Raw genomic sequence first — 14,186 nt, 5'->3', positions numbered from 1 at the left:
CTTCCTGTGCAACTCAGTTTCTTTATTTGTAAAATGAAAATTTCATACCAACTGCCCAGAATTGTTGCAAAGATTGAATGAGATGGCAATCCCTTTTTAACATAGTAGTCAGCCAGGGCTGTGTATGTGTCTTTCCCTGCTTAGGACCCTTCAGTGTCAGGACCAAATCCAAACTCCATACCATGACCTACAAAGCCGCATATGATCTGTCCTCTCACTACTTTTTCTGCCTGGTCCATCTCTCTCCCTTTCACGGCCTCTGATCTTTGAATATACCTTGCTAGTTCCACCTCAGGGCCTTTGCAAGTGCCGGCTCCTTTGCTGGAATTGTTTATAGCCCAGATGCTGGCATGGCAGGTACTTATCATCTCAAACATCACCTTTCAGTGGGGCTCTCCCTGAGTGTCCTGCTCAAGCTGTACAAGGCAGCCCCTTCAATTCCCCTCTTAATTTTCTTTGTAGCACTCACCACAAGAATTATTTATTTATTAGCAGGACTTCCTCTGTCTTGCTCACCACTATAGTTGACCCTTGAACAAAACTGCATGGGTCCATGTATATGTAAGTTATTTTTTAAAAAAATGTGTACAGTACTATAAATGTATTTGCACCTCCTTATGATTTTTAAAATAACATTTTATTTTCTCTAGCTTACTTTATTGCAATAACACAGTATATAACAACGTATTTCCTCATTTATAAGACACACCTTTTTTCAAAAAATTTGGGGTCTAAAAACTGGGTGTGTCTTATCAGTAGTTGTAGAAGTGTGATATTTCAAATGCTATAGATGGAACTGAGGACGAGGCACTATATGAAGATAGTGATTCGTCATCAGACATAGATGAGAACAAGCTAATGGATGGGAGTTTTGACAGCGATGAGAACTTGTATGAATTTTATGATGAATAAAATTTGAGTTCAATAATTTTACGTAATATATTTTTATTTCAAATTTTGGGCCCCAAAATTAAGGTGCGTCTTATAAATGGGAGCATCTTATACATGGGGAAATATGGTAATACATGTAACAAAATTTGTATTAATTGATCTTTTATGTCATTGGTAAGGCATCTAGTCAACAGTAGGCTATTAGTAGCTAAATTATTGGGGAGTCAAAGGTTATATATGGATTTCTGACAGCATGGAAGGGGGTTGGTGTCCCTAACCCCCATGTTATTTAAAGGTCAACTGTATACCCCCTACTTCCTCAAACAGTGCGTGGCACATAGTGAGAGTTCATGAAATATATGCTAAGTGAACAAATATATGGAATGAGACTGAAACACAGTGGACTTTAAATGCATGCTGGTCCCTTTTCTTTTACCTGTTCCCAGCACTTCTCTGAAAGAGCACACGCACATATACACATGACCAAAATAAAATCCCAGGTGAAACTAAAGAACAAAAACTCCAAACAAGGAAACCCTGTGCTAGGGGTCACTAGGGTTCCAAGACCAGTCATAAGGCCTTGCCTGGCTTACCTGAGGGTCCCCACTGAGGCTGTAGGAAGTCAAGGTTGCTGAAAAGGGCAGAGGGCAATCTCTCAATCTCTCACTTCTCAGCATGAAGGTGGTGGGCATGAACCTGCATCCTGTCTCTGGTTCTGTGGTTCTGTGGCCCTGTGGAGGGTGAAAAATGTGTTCTATGGGCAGAGACTGGTCTGGTTCATTCATAACATACCCCAGTGCCCTCAGCTCAGAGTAAGTGCTCACTGAATACTTGTTAATAGATAAATGAATGACAGTGGGGGATTAGACAGCAGAAAACAGAAAGGATTGGCCATCAGTGTCCATGAAAGTTACCAGCTTGGGACACAGTGCCAGGCAATGCCCAGTGCCACCATCTCAGAGTGCCTCTAATGCTACTCACATCCTATCACGCCCCTGTTTGAGAACCTGCAATGGTTTCCACTGCCTCTGAAAAAGTCTGGATTTCTTAGTCTGGCATTCAAGGCCTGCCTGTTTTCCTCTCTTCTGCCTCTCTGCCTCCATCCATTCATCTCTATTCTCTACCCAGCCATCTATCCATCTGCCTGCCAATCCCATCCCTCCATCACTACATTCCTTTCCCAACCCACCCTCCTATCCATCCATCCATCCATCCACCCACCCACCCACCCACCCACCCACCAATCTACCCATCCTTTTATCCATATTTACTGAGTGCATACCAGATTCTAAATACTGTGCTAGGTGTTAGAGTCAACCCAGCTCTTCAATTCTATAATAAAATGATCTCACCAAATATCTATCTGCAAATCTTGTCTGCTCTATCTTTTAAACACATCCAAAACGCAATCACTTTTCTCTGCCTATACAGTCTTTACCCTGGTCCAGCCACCATATTCTCTCACCATGCTCACTGCAATAGCCTCTTCATTCATCTCCCAGCCTTTCATCTCCCCCAGCCTCACCCCTAATCTGTTCTCCACAGACAGCCAGAGAATCTCTTCTGCTGAGAACTGAAAATGAGAGAAAGCCAAAGTTCTTGCAATGGCCCATGAGGCTCTGTATAATCTATACCCTTCCATCCACGATCTCTGAACTCATCTCCTGCCCTCCCTCTCACTCACTCCCCTCCACTCCATTGAGCATGCACCCACCGGCAGGGCCTTTGCACTGGCTGCTCCTTCTGCCTGGAACCATCTTGCCCAGACAGCCACATGGCTCCCTCAGGTCTCTGCTCAAATGCCACCTTCTCAGGTAGGCCTCCTGGACTACCTATTTAAGACAACCCTCTTAATCTTCCTTCTTCTGCCTTATTTTTCTCCATACACCAAATGCTCTTTTACATGTCATCCACTTGCATTGTTGTTTATTGTCTATCTTCTCCCCTTGAATAAAAGCCATGAGGCAGTGAACTGGTCATTGAATTCAGTGTAGTATCCCAATGCCTGGAGCATAGTAGGACCTTCACTGATATTTGTGGAATGAAAGAATGGGTGGCTATTTCCATTTTTTTGAAGGACTTTCACATTCCTTCTGTCCATGGCTTCTAAACATGTTTGTCTGCTCATAATTATCTTCCTGGCCTCTCCTTAAACAGATTCATGGGTTCTCTCTGTGGGTTCCCTTCTCACCATCTCCATCCCTTTTGAAAGGCTCCCAACAAATCTAACATCAACTGGGACTCATCATGGCCTCCCTATTGACGCCCTGTCAGCTGGCCTGTCTCCCCTCTTTAGGGAACCTGCCCTCCATTTTGCCCTTGTTCATAGGACACCTGTCTGGCTCCTTCCTGTGGGCCTCCAACCTCTTCCTTCCAAACCATTATCCTCACTAGTGCTACAGGATCTTCCAAATGGCCAATCTTGTCATATCACTTCCTAGTTTAAAACTGTAGCCCTTGGGTTGGCCCGGCCACCTGTCCAGCTGAACACTTAACCCCCCTGCTGCCTGGAGCCTCTGGGCTGCTGGTGGTGGCTTCCACACTGCTCAAGCTGTGCCTTTGCCTAGAGCAGCCTCCCCACCTCTTCCCTTCCTTCTAGCTGGCTAGCTCTTATTTATCGTTTCGCTTGGCTGGCTGGCTGGTGTTCCCTGACAGCCGAAAGAAAGGCCTGCCAGGACCTTCCCCTGGCCTGGTGCTCATGTTGGTTTGTGATTACTGGTCTCCCTGATAGACTGGGCACTCTGGGACTGTGAGGCCATTGTTGTCATGGTTAATCTGGCTGCTCTGGAGTGAGCCTGGCCTTGGGCAAGTCACTGTATGTTACAGAGCCTCAGTTTCCTCATATGGAAAATGAGATAATATGTGACAGAGGAATGTGGTGTTAAATAAGTCCCGCGGAGCACTTAGAACGGTGCAATGGCATTGCACTCAGTCAGCAGGATTCTGACTCAGAAACTAACGCTAGGTAGGAGCTCCCTTAGCAGGTGCTCTGGCCAGCAGGTGCATCTGGTTGCCCGGGCCTCCCGGTGTGTGCTAGACCTGCGCCTGGTGGGGGCTGAGTCAACGGTGCTAGCAGATCACCTTGGACTTTCTGTGCCTCTATTTGCTTCAGTTGGTATTTAAAAATATGTCTTATTTGCTTTGGGGCTGAGGGAAATGTCTTTTCAAGTTCATGTTTTCTGCCCTTCTGTTCTCTCGTCTGAACTTTGAACCTGTTTTCTAACTTTACCTGCTGCCCTTATTTGCATGTGGCTTTTTAAAGCCAATCTTTTGCATCCAATCTTTTTATTTGAGCTCAGACTCCCTGCCCTTCTCTGGGTCTCAGGGCTACCTGGTTGGGAAGGGGGTGATGACGTGTCCTGTTATGCCACACCATCCACGTTGTGGGAGAAGGAGGAAAGTGCCAACCCCAGGTATGCTAGGGCCTCAGTGTGAGACTGGGGGCACAGAGAGGGCAGACTACAGCTGGTAGTGCCCAGACCAGTGTCATGTGCACTAACTTCTGCTGTCTCTCATTCAAAGCCTGCCGAGCCATCAGGGTGGTTATAGGACACTAAGGGTCAGAATAAAGTCATGGGTATGAATAAAATGATCCTACAGAAAAGAAAAGAACCCCTCTGAATTTATATCTGCCAGTAAATGAAAGAACAAGCAAAGGAAAGAAACAGCAAATTGCCATATTTCGTTGACTCTGAGTCAAATTGTTAAGTCACACCATGATTTTTTTTTGTACCACAAAGAAAGAAAAAGTGCTTTCAGTAAAACTAGGACTTGTCATCAGCTCCCACATACATCCTGATCTCAAGGGTGCGAAATGTGGAAAAAATGTACATTCCAGAATCGACAAAACAGGATATCAACAGGGGTTACATGAGGTAAATGTAGGGAGAAAAAAACTGTTACATTACTATAGACCCTTCTGTATCATTCCATTTGTTTCAACAAGCATGCATTATTTTTATAATTCAAATCACAAACATTTGCAGTTTAAAAAAGGAAAATAGGATTTTCCAAACCAGGTTGCTGCCTGGTTGCTTCATGGGTTTGGGGCACAGTAACTGGCAGGTCAGGGGGCCCTGCCGGGGAAGAAGGACTTGTAGGGTGGGGCAGGCAAGTGTCAGGTGCACTCTCTGCAGGGCTCAGCCCTGTGTGGGTTTAACCAACAGGAATTTCCCTTCATTAAGACCTGGTCCCCAACACCTGGCCTGTGGTGGTGCAGTATGAAAAGTGTTAACCTGGAACGCTGAGGTCGCCAGTTCAAAACCCTGGGTTGCCTGGTCAAGGCACATATGGGAATTGATGCTTCTTGCTCCTCTCCCCTTCTCTCTCTCTCTCTCTCTCTTTCTCTCTCTCCTCGGTCCCCAAACCCATCATCAAGGTGTCTTCAATATTGAAAGTACACAGAGGCACTACAGACAATGCAACAAAGCCCAATTTCCAGAGAAAGGGACATAGGAGAGCTCTTCCTCCTGCACTTCCCTCTGCTTTCTTCTGCCTTGTACTATCCAGCTGCGACCTGGTGTTACAAAATTTACAGACCTGGCTGTCTACTGTCTTCTCTTCACCTAGACTGTAAATGGCAGTAGACTAGAAATTGCATTTGTCTCATTAGGTGGCACCCCTTGCCCACTCTCTCTCCCTCCACTTCCTCTCCACAAAGGAAGGTGGGTGAACATGAAGTTCCCAGGCAACCTCTCACAGTCATTCCTCCCCTGTCTTGCAGATAACAGGTCAAGTGTGATGTTAAGGGAGGACAGACACTGCTTTCTCCTTCACAACTGCACAAAACAAACCCACCAACTCTCCATTCTCGGCCCTTAAATACAAGAGTGAATGGGACAGTAAAGCTTCCTGTCCTCAAGGAGCTGATTGTCTTGAGGGGAGACAGACAACAAACAAGAGATATATACTGAAAACAATGTCAATTGTGATAAATTCTATTAAAAAACAAGCTGTGACAGAAGAAGCTCCTTTAAATAGCCTAAGTGGAGAAATACCATTTAGCTTGATGGGAAGGAAGCTAACATAAAAGAAGAGAAAAAGCAGTCTTTAGGGAAAGAGCATGCACAAAGGCCCTGAGGCAGGGAAGAGGCAGTTTGAGGAATGGGAAGGAGGCCAGTAAGCTAGGGAAGAGTGAGTGAGGAGAGAAGGGTGGGATGAGGTGCCAGACCTTGAAGTGCTTGTAGGCTATGGAGAGGAGTCTGGACCCTAGGCATCATGGGGAAGACTATGGAGTTTTCATCACAGAGCACCACAATCTGGTTCATATTGTTAAAGAATCCATCTGGTGCTTTAGGGAAAACATGATTAAGGGCAAGAAAGGACATTGGAGGAACAACGAGGAAGTTCATACTTTTGTTTATTCATTGCATTTATTCAAAAATATTCTAATGAAATCTCCAAAAAACACAAAAATAAAAACAAATCAAGCTTATCAGCAGCACTGCAGCATGACTCCAGAGGTCCAGTGTCAGCAGTTTGGGAACTTACAATAAAGGGAGAGGCAGGAAGGTTTTCTGAAGAAAGAGGCATTTAAGAGAGGCTTTGAAGGATGGCTAAAGGGTGTTCTGGGGTTGGGCACAGCTTGGGCAAAAGCTCAGAGGTGGGAAAAGGGCAGTGTGAATGGGAGCTGTACTCCAATTCATACTGACCATCAATTACTGACTGATTTAGTGGATACAGTAACTAACTGAGAAAGGAGAAGTGGTGTGAAGGTGAATCGCGGAAGATGCAGAAGAGTAGGGAGGGGCCACATCACAGGCCCCACATCACAGTACTGAATGCAGGCCGAGGGGTCTGGGCCTTATCTGCTTGGCAATGGGGAGTGCTGGAGGCCTTGACAAGAGCGTCAGGCTAGATGACATTCTCAGAAGGGCCCCCTGGTGGCCATGTGGGGTCATGGAGGAGGCTGGGGAAAGATTCAGGGAGAGAGGAAGAAGGGCTGGGCCTGGCTCCTCCTTTCATTCTGATTGTATGATTAATAACAATAAACAGCTGATATTCACTGATCATCCTATTCAGGCACTAAGTTTTTTACACCTATTAAATTATTTAATTTGCACAAAAAGTGTATGAAGTTGGTACTATTATTTACTTCTCTAATGAGGTGAGGAGACTGAGGCACAGGGAGGTTAAGTCACTTGTTCAAGGTCACAGAGCTAGTAAGTGCTAGGTTTAGAATCAAGCCCAGACTCTCAGTCTCTAGGGTTTGCTCGTAACAACTGCCCTGTTCTGTCTCCTCCATCTTTGAGTCCACAGTTCTGCATTCTTGGAATTTGCCTTCCTGGCAGAGACAACCACATCCGGCCAGTATGTCCCTGGCTGCCCTCAGAGGCCCCAGGAATATAACTCAAATATATGAACTGACCGGCTCCCACTCATGGCGCTATTGCTAACCTGTGGGACCAGGGGCAAGTCCCTGGACTTCTCTGAGGAACCTGTGCTCCCATCTGTAAAGTGAGGATAAGAATGCCTTCTTCACAGGATGGACACAAGATGTGCATGTTGCTAGCCAGGGTGGTAATCATAGCAGTGACCAGGAATTGGGCAGGAGCTCACAGGGCCTTCCACTCAGGTCTTGCATAATCTCCACATGGCTACAATCATTTCCCATTATAGAGGTAAAGCAACTGAGGCTTAGAAATGAACAATAACTCATCCACAGGGATACAACGTGTCTGTGACAAAGATGAGGTTTGAACACTAGTTCTCTCAGTACTGCCTGGGAGGTACTTAAGAAATGTAAGTCCTCTCTCTCCAAAATGTGGGCCCAGTATAACTCCAACTTCATTAGGGTTACCCAGGTGTCTTTTAGGGATTGAGGATAAAAAGCAAGGACATAGTTGATTGCTGGGTCCAGGCCTGTTGTTGCCAAAGTGTCAGCCTCACGGTATCCTGAACTTGCCCCCATTTCCTTGTGGGCAGTTGTGTTGGGGACACTGGTCTGGTATGAATGGCCCTGTTCCTGGCTTGAGGTATGGCCCTCCAGCCATGTCCTTTCTCCTGGAGGGCTGGAGTGATATATGAGCATTGTGGGGTGACAGTCAATATTATGGACAGAGTCCTGGGCTTCTGGACTCTCCCTTGGCAAGCTTGGGGATAGGAGCCTCAGTCTTCCCATGAACCCAGCTCTTCTTGGAGACCCATCTCCTGCTCTGTAAATGGGCCCCTTCCCAGTTGTAAGAGGTGAAGGAGCACATGCGTGTGGAGAACTTAGCATAGAAAGTGCTCAGTTAACAACAGGGGCTACTACCCATGTTCATTGCAGCACTGTTCACAGTGGCCAAGACATGGAAACAACCAAAAAGCCCTTCAATAGAAGACTGGATAAAGAAGATGTGGCACATATACACTATGGAATACTACTCAGCCATAAGAAATGATGACATCAGATCATTTACAGCAAAATGGTGGGATCTTGATAACATTAGAAGGAGTGAAATAAGTAAATCAGAAAAAAACAAGAACTACATGATTCCATACATTGGTGGAACATAAAAACGAGACTAAGAGACATGGACAAGAGTGTGGTGGTTACCAGGGGTGGGGGGAGGGAGGACATGGGAGGGAGGGAGGGAGAGAGTTAGGGGGAGGGGGAGGGGCACAGAGAACTAGATAGAGGGTGGTGGAGGACAATCTGACTTTGGGCGAGGGGTATGCAACATAATTTAATGACAAAATAACCTAGACATGTTTTCTTTGAATATATGTACCCTGATTTATTAATGTCATCCCATTACCATTAATAAAAATTTATTAAAAAAAAAATTCCTGATACCTGATCTTGACTGGGCACTTAATGTTACTCAGAAAAAAAAAACACAAAAAAACAGGGGCTACTATTATTCCAGGTTGCCTTGGAGGCTGTGGAGAGGTTCAGGGCGACTGTGGTATAAAGGCTTGTTGGCTCCTTTCAACCCCGGCGTTTGTATTCACGTTAGCTGTTGCAGTCCCATTGCAGAGATTTGGCTCTGGAGTTCAGAGAAACTCCCTGGAGAAGCTTTTGGAGGTCCCAGGCCACAGCATGAGCATAGGGGTAGCCAAGGCCACAGGCTCCTCCTTAAACTGGCCTCATTTTATAGATAAGGAAACCGAAGCCCTATGGCAGTGATGGGCAATCTTTTGAGCTTGGTGTGTCAAAATTCGCCAAAAAACCAAGCATAACTTGGGGGGGGGGTGTCACTGCGAGAAAAAAACCCCATAATTTCGCGACATTTATAGTTTAAATAACAAAAATGTTTTGGCCTACAGACCTCCTGCACAGAGTGTCTACACTACAGCAAATGTTTTATCCTCGGCTACTACACCTGGCTGTGCAGGAGCCGAGGATGAAACGTCCTTCTCGGCATGTGGCCCCATACTTCTCTGGTATGCGGCTGCATGCAGCCGTGTGTCATCAAAAATGGCTACGCATGTCAGTGATGACATGTGTGTCATAGGTTCGCCATCACGGCCCTATGGGATCCAAAGACTGTGATTGGTGAGGCTAAGCCTTGGCCATGGAAGTTACTCACGGTCCAGCCCAGGCTGGCTGTCTGCTCTCAGCAGCCACCTTCTCTCGGGGCTGCCCGGGCTCCTCAGGGAGCTGTTTCTGGAGCTGATTCATCTCTGGGCCGACGAGGAGACTGGCACATGGCTGGCACACACCAAGTACTCAGCCAGTATTGGTTTTATTGATTTACATTCTCTTCTCTCTTCAACATCCTCTGAGTTTAGAAATCCAAAGTTTGCTGGGGGTGGGATGGGGAGAAGGGCCGCATTTTAATCTGAAGTGAGTCATGTAAATTGATAAATTTAGAGTGGCCTAAAGAGCTCTTAATCTCCTGCCTTCAGATAGTTGCTAGGAAAAGACTGGGTCTAGCAACCTTTGAATCACAAATACATATGACAGTGTGGACACTGTTCTGCCCCATCTGGGTACCCCTCACTAGCCTGTAATGCCTGTACTCCAGCTGCTGGGCTGTGCAACCTTATACCTGCCTCCTCTGAAGAACCACTCTGGAATTGCGCAGGCGCTGCTGCTAAACAGGCGTGCTGCTATGAACCTCCATCCAGATCCAGAGAGATGTGCACACACACACAGCCATGGGCTCCTTACCTCTAACCATGCCCCTTCCCTGTGACTTTGGTGATCAGTAAAGCCAGAGCAATTTTAAAGTTCCTGGAGGCCTATCTGCCCCAAAGACCTTGTTTCAAAGATGGGAAACAGGTATCCAAGTGACAGGTCCAAGGTCACTGCCGGTATTTGTCAAGGCCAGGCTGCATCCAGGTCTCTGATCCTCAACGCCTGCCTCAGTTCACTTTTGCGGCCCTGGCATTGCCTGGTGGCTGGACTGGCTGGTCAGATGGGACTTTTGCTCTCTTTAGGAGGGAGTTTTGCTGTGTCAACCCTGCAGCAGCCACCGAGAAGGCATCTGGAGTCCAGGAAGTGCTGGCTGGTAGGCTTACACGGTGGTGGGCAGGCTCTGCTGGCCTTGGGCACAGCCCAGCTCAGCCCCTTCCCCTGTACTCTGCCCCTGTGGTAAATGGGCAGAGCCATGAAGGAAGAATGAAACCACTTCTGGCAACAACCCTGACTCAGTGATGCTGCATCTGGCTGCAGCTTCTTTTAGAAATCATCCTTGCTTTGGCAAGAACCCCCTTCTCCATAAGAATCACAGAGTCCTAGACCAACATGGGCAAGGAGGCAACCCAGGCTGGTGCCTGGACATTGGGGTCTGGTTCTAGCACTGGGCAGAGCCAGCCCTGTGACCTTGGGTAAATCAGCAGGCATCCTGGGCCTCGGCTGCTCCAACTGTAAAATGAGTGTGGTCTGTATTGTTCTTTTATTAAACCCAGTGTCTATTTTAGCTACCATTTATTGGACTAGAAGAGACTCATTAGAAGTTCATCAAGTAAAAATTGCCTACACTCTGCCAAACACTGCCCTAAGCACTTTAATTTTATTTAATTCCCATAGCAATCCTATGAGTTAGACACTTTTGTTATCTCTATTTTACAGATGGTGGAACTAAGGCACAGAGAAGTTAAGAAACTTGTACTAGGTCACACAGCAACGAAGTGGTGGAGCAGAAATTGGAATCCCAGAGTCTGTGCTTCAAACTCTTCCCTGTACTACCTTTAATGTTGTTGTTTTGTTCCCCTTATTTTGAATGAATTTATTGGGGTGACACTAGTTGACAAAATTATACAGGTTTCAGGTGAACAATTCTACAACACATCTTATGTACACTGTATTGTGTATTTAACCTCTCCCGTAAGTTAAGTGTCCATCACCATGTTGTTGGTTCTGAGCTGCTAATTAGTAAGCATCTACTGTATACAGGCACTCTGCTGGGCATGTAATACACACGTAAATGTGCTGGCTTCTCATTGCAGCTCTAGAAGGTGGGTATTCTCATGTTCATTGTTTCAGAAGAGGACACAAAGGCTCCCAAGAGGTGCACAGAAATACCTGAAGTCCCACCATGACTGAGCTTGGGAGGCAGGTGGGAGACTGGCTAGTTCCCATCTGCCTGGTGGCCCTGTTCTAAATCCTTACAAGGTTTTACTTTATTTACCATATTTCACTGAATCTGAGATGCATCCATTATAAGATGCATCACTATTTTTGTATATATATTTTAGAAAAATGCAAGGTTGGTTCTACTGTGACTTGCCACTAGTTGTAACAGGCAAGCCTGTTTCAGAGACATCAAAAAATGCATCTGGGAATCCACACAACTCAGCTTTAATCACAACAACCCTGCAGGGAAGGCACTATTACTGTTACCATTTAGCAGTTGAGGGAACCGAGGCTTGAAGACGAAGGACACAAAGCTGGCCAGTGCCCAGGCCTTGGATTTGACGCTGGGCAGACTGGGCCCAGACTTGGTCTGGAACCACCATGTTACATCACTGCTAAGTCGGCCACATGGCTTGTGTGCCCCACTATGGACACAGATTAGAAAGCTAGGGAGACTCAGTCAGCTAGGGCCCAGCAGACCTTGCTTCGAATGGGCTTATGGCCCTCACCCAGCATAGAAGCCTCAGGCAAGCTGGGAATCACCCTCAACCAGCTTCCCAAGTACCCCCCACCCCACCACAGCCTCAACAGAAAACTGTGTCAGCTCATCCCCCTGCACCACTTCTGAGCGAGCCAGCAAGGTAGGAGTTTGAGGAAGCTCCTCTGGATGATGCTCCCCCTGCCCAAGCAAAATGGTCCCTGGGCCGGCCAGACACGGCCCAGTGGAGCAGCCCAAACTAGCATGGAGAATGCCACCACTTTATGGGAAATTGCTTGTGGGAGCCCCTGAGAGACCTGCTTCCTTCCTTCAAAGCTACGCAGCTCTTGGACCCAAAATAGGCTCATCTATCCACAGGTTCCTCCTGTAGACTCTGAACCCATGCTCCACTACAGCATGACTCCCAGGGTCTTTGCAAAAATTAAATCCAGCCCCTTGGGCTAGGACGACCTGTTCTGAGGGCATATTTAAGAAAGAGTTCTGGGGGTGTTTCCCCAGAAGCAGGACAGAAGCTTGACATATTTCAAATGTCTGATATAAGCAGGGCTCCATTGTGACAGGCATTTATCCATCACGTCACATGCAGTACCTTGTGAGGCAGCTTTCCTCAACCCTACTTTACACGTCAGATGCCACGCTCTGAGAGGCAAAACCACTGGCTTAAGGTCACACAGCAGTAAACACTGGCATTGGGATTTAATTTGATTAAATTGCTGATGGCATGAGAGGAGGTCATTTTAATACCAATCTCTGGAAAAGCCCTGAGCCAAGTGCTTCCTCTGCATTACTTCACCAAATCCTCACACAACAAACAGTAGTATAATAATAGCAACACTATTATTACCCCAATTTTATAAATGAAGAAACACCCTCTGAACCTTTAACTGGACCGTAACCCCAGGCTAGTCACTTCACGTAAATCCCATTTGCCTCTCAGAACAACTAGGAAGGTGAGTTTACCCCCATTTTATGGAGAAGTAAACAGAGGTTAAGTCACTAGGTCAACAACACCCAATTATTTAATGGTAGAGTGACTTATTAGTATGTGGCTTGGAATAGCAATTACCTTCCCATACGTTAAATGAAAAAATGTTTGCTAAGTGCTTGGGGATGGATACATTTTAACTCTTAGTAATAACTATTATGATTAGCATTTTAGAATTTGGCTATCACTCCACAGATTTGGTATTACTGTCCCCATTCTCCAGAAGAGGACACCGAGGTGACAGATTAAAGGACGGTGGTCTTTCAATCTTCTGCTGTGCAGGCCCCCTCATACCACCAAGCTTCCCTGCCCATCTCCTGCTCTTCTCTCTGTGTTAACACAGGGCTTACTGGAGTTCCTGCCCATGGGTTCCTGGCTATGGGTAGCCCCCAGCCGGCTCCAAAGAGGTGGAAAGGAGAGAGATCACCAGAGACCTGGGTTCAAATCCCAGCTCTGCCCCTCACTTGCTGTGTGACTTGGGCATCTTCTTAATCTCCCTGAGCCTTGGTTTCTTTACTGTAAAATAGGTGATAGTGAGGAAGAAATGAGACACTGTGCAAAGGACTTACTAGCGGCAAACAATAAATACTAGAGACTCTAGTGGGTTAAATAGCTTCTCTCCTCAAATTCATGTTCACCTGGATATCAGAATGTGCCCTGATTTGGAAATACATATATTTGTACATGTAGTTAGTTTAAAAATCTCAAGATGAAATCTACCTGGATTTCAGGTGGTCCCTCTATCCAATGACTGATGTCCTTTTAACAAAGGAGGGGACACAGAGACACACAGAGAAGGTGAGATGAAGATGGGAGCTGAGCTTGAAATGACGTAGGCATGGCAAGCGCTGCTGGCCACCACTGGGAGCGGGGAGAGGCAGGGGAGGGACTCTCCCTCAGGGCCTCCAGAAGGAACCAACCCTGCCGACACCTCGATTTCAGGCTTTCATCCTCTGCAACTGTAAGAGAATCAAGTTCTGTTGTAAGTCATCCTTTTTGTGGTAACTTTCTATGGCAACCACAGGAAACAAACAGTGGCTGTAACTGCTGTTGCAGACTTGCACTGCTTCAGCGCAGAACCCCAGAGCCAGCTGTCAGGACAGTCTGCCCTCACTGAAGACACGCTGCGGGCAGGATCACTCCCCCTCTTTCAAGGAGAAATCATAGACCAGGGGGCTGACATGACTTGCCCAAGGTCTCCCACCAGTGACTGAGGTGGGCCCAGAAACAGCTCTCTTGGACCTCAGACCAAAAGCCTTCTCTTGCATACCTAAGGCCCTTTGTAGCCTCAGGGACACCAGCTCTGG

General features: G+C 46.6%; 1 protein-coding gene across 10 annotated transcripts in view; it reads right to left on the bottom strand.

The window, feature by feature from the left end:
- The window catches only part of ATP2B2 (ATPase plasma membrane Ca2+ transporting 2), a 516,257-nt gene that overhangs the window by 197,151 nt on the left and 304,920 nt on the right, over positions 1 to 14,186 (bottom strand). For 6 of the 10 annotated variants that reach the window (XM_066244337.1, XM_066244328.1, XM_066244330.1 and 3 more), the window contains one exon: positions 1,485 to 1,622. The exons of 3 other annotated variants lie outside the window; for them this stretch is intronic. The gene's annotated coding sequence lies outside the window, so the exon portion shown is untranslated. Of the gene's footprint in view, positions 1 to 1,484; positions 1,623 to 13,599; positions 13,619 to 14,186 lie in introns of those variants that run through there. One more of the 10 variants, XM_066244334.1, reaches the window with a different exon arrangement.

The sequence above is a fragment of the Saccopteryx bilineata genome, chromosome 10 (assembly GCF_036850765.1).
Source record: "Saccopteryx bilineata isolate mSacBil1 chromosome 10, mSacBil1_pri_phased_curated, whole genome shotgun sequence".
Classification (NCBI taxonomy): Eukaryota; Metazoa; Chordata; class Mammalia; order Chiroptera; family Emballonuridae; genus Saccopteryx; species Saccopteryx bilineata.
The sequence above is the reverse complement of the archived record's forward strand: the minus strand, read 5'-3'. Positions and strand labels throughout refer to the sequence as shown.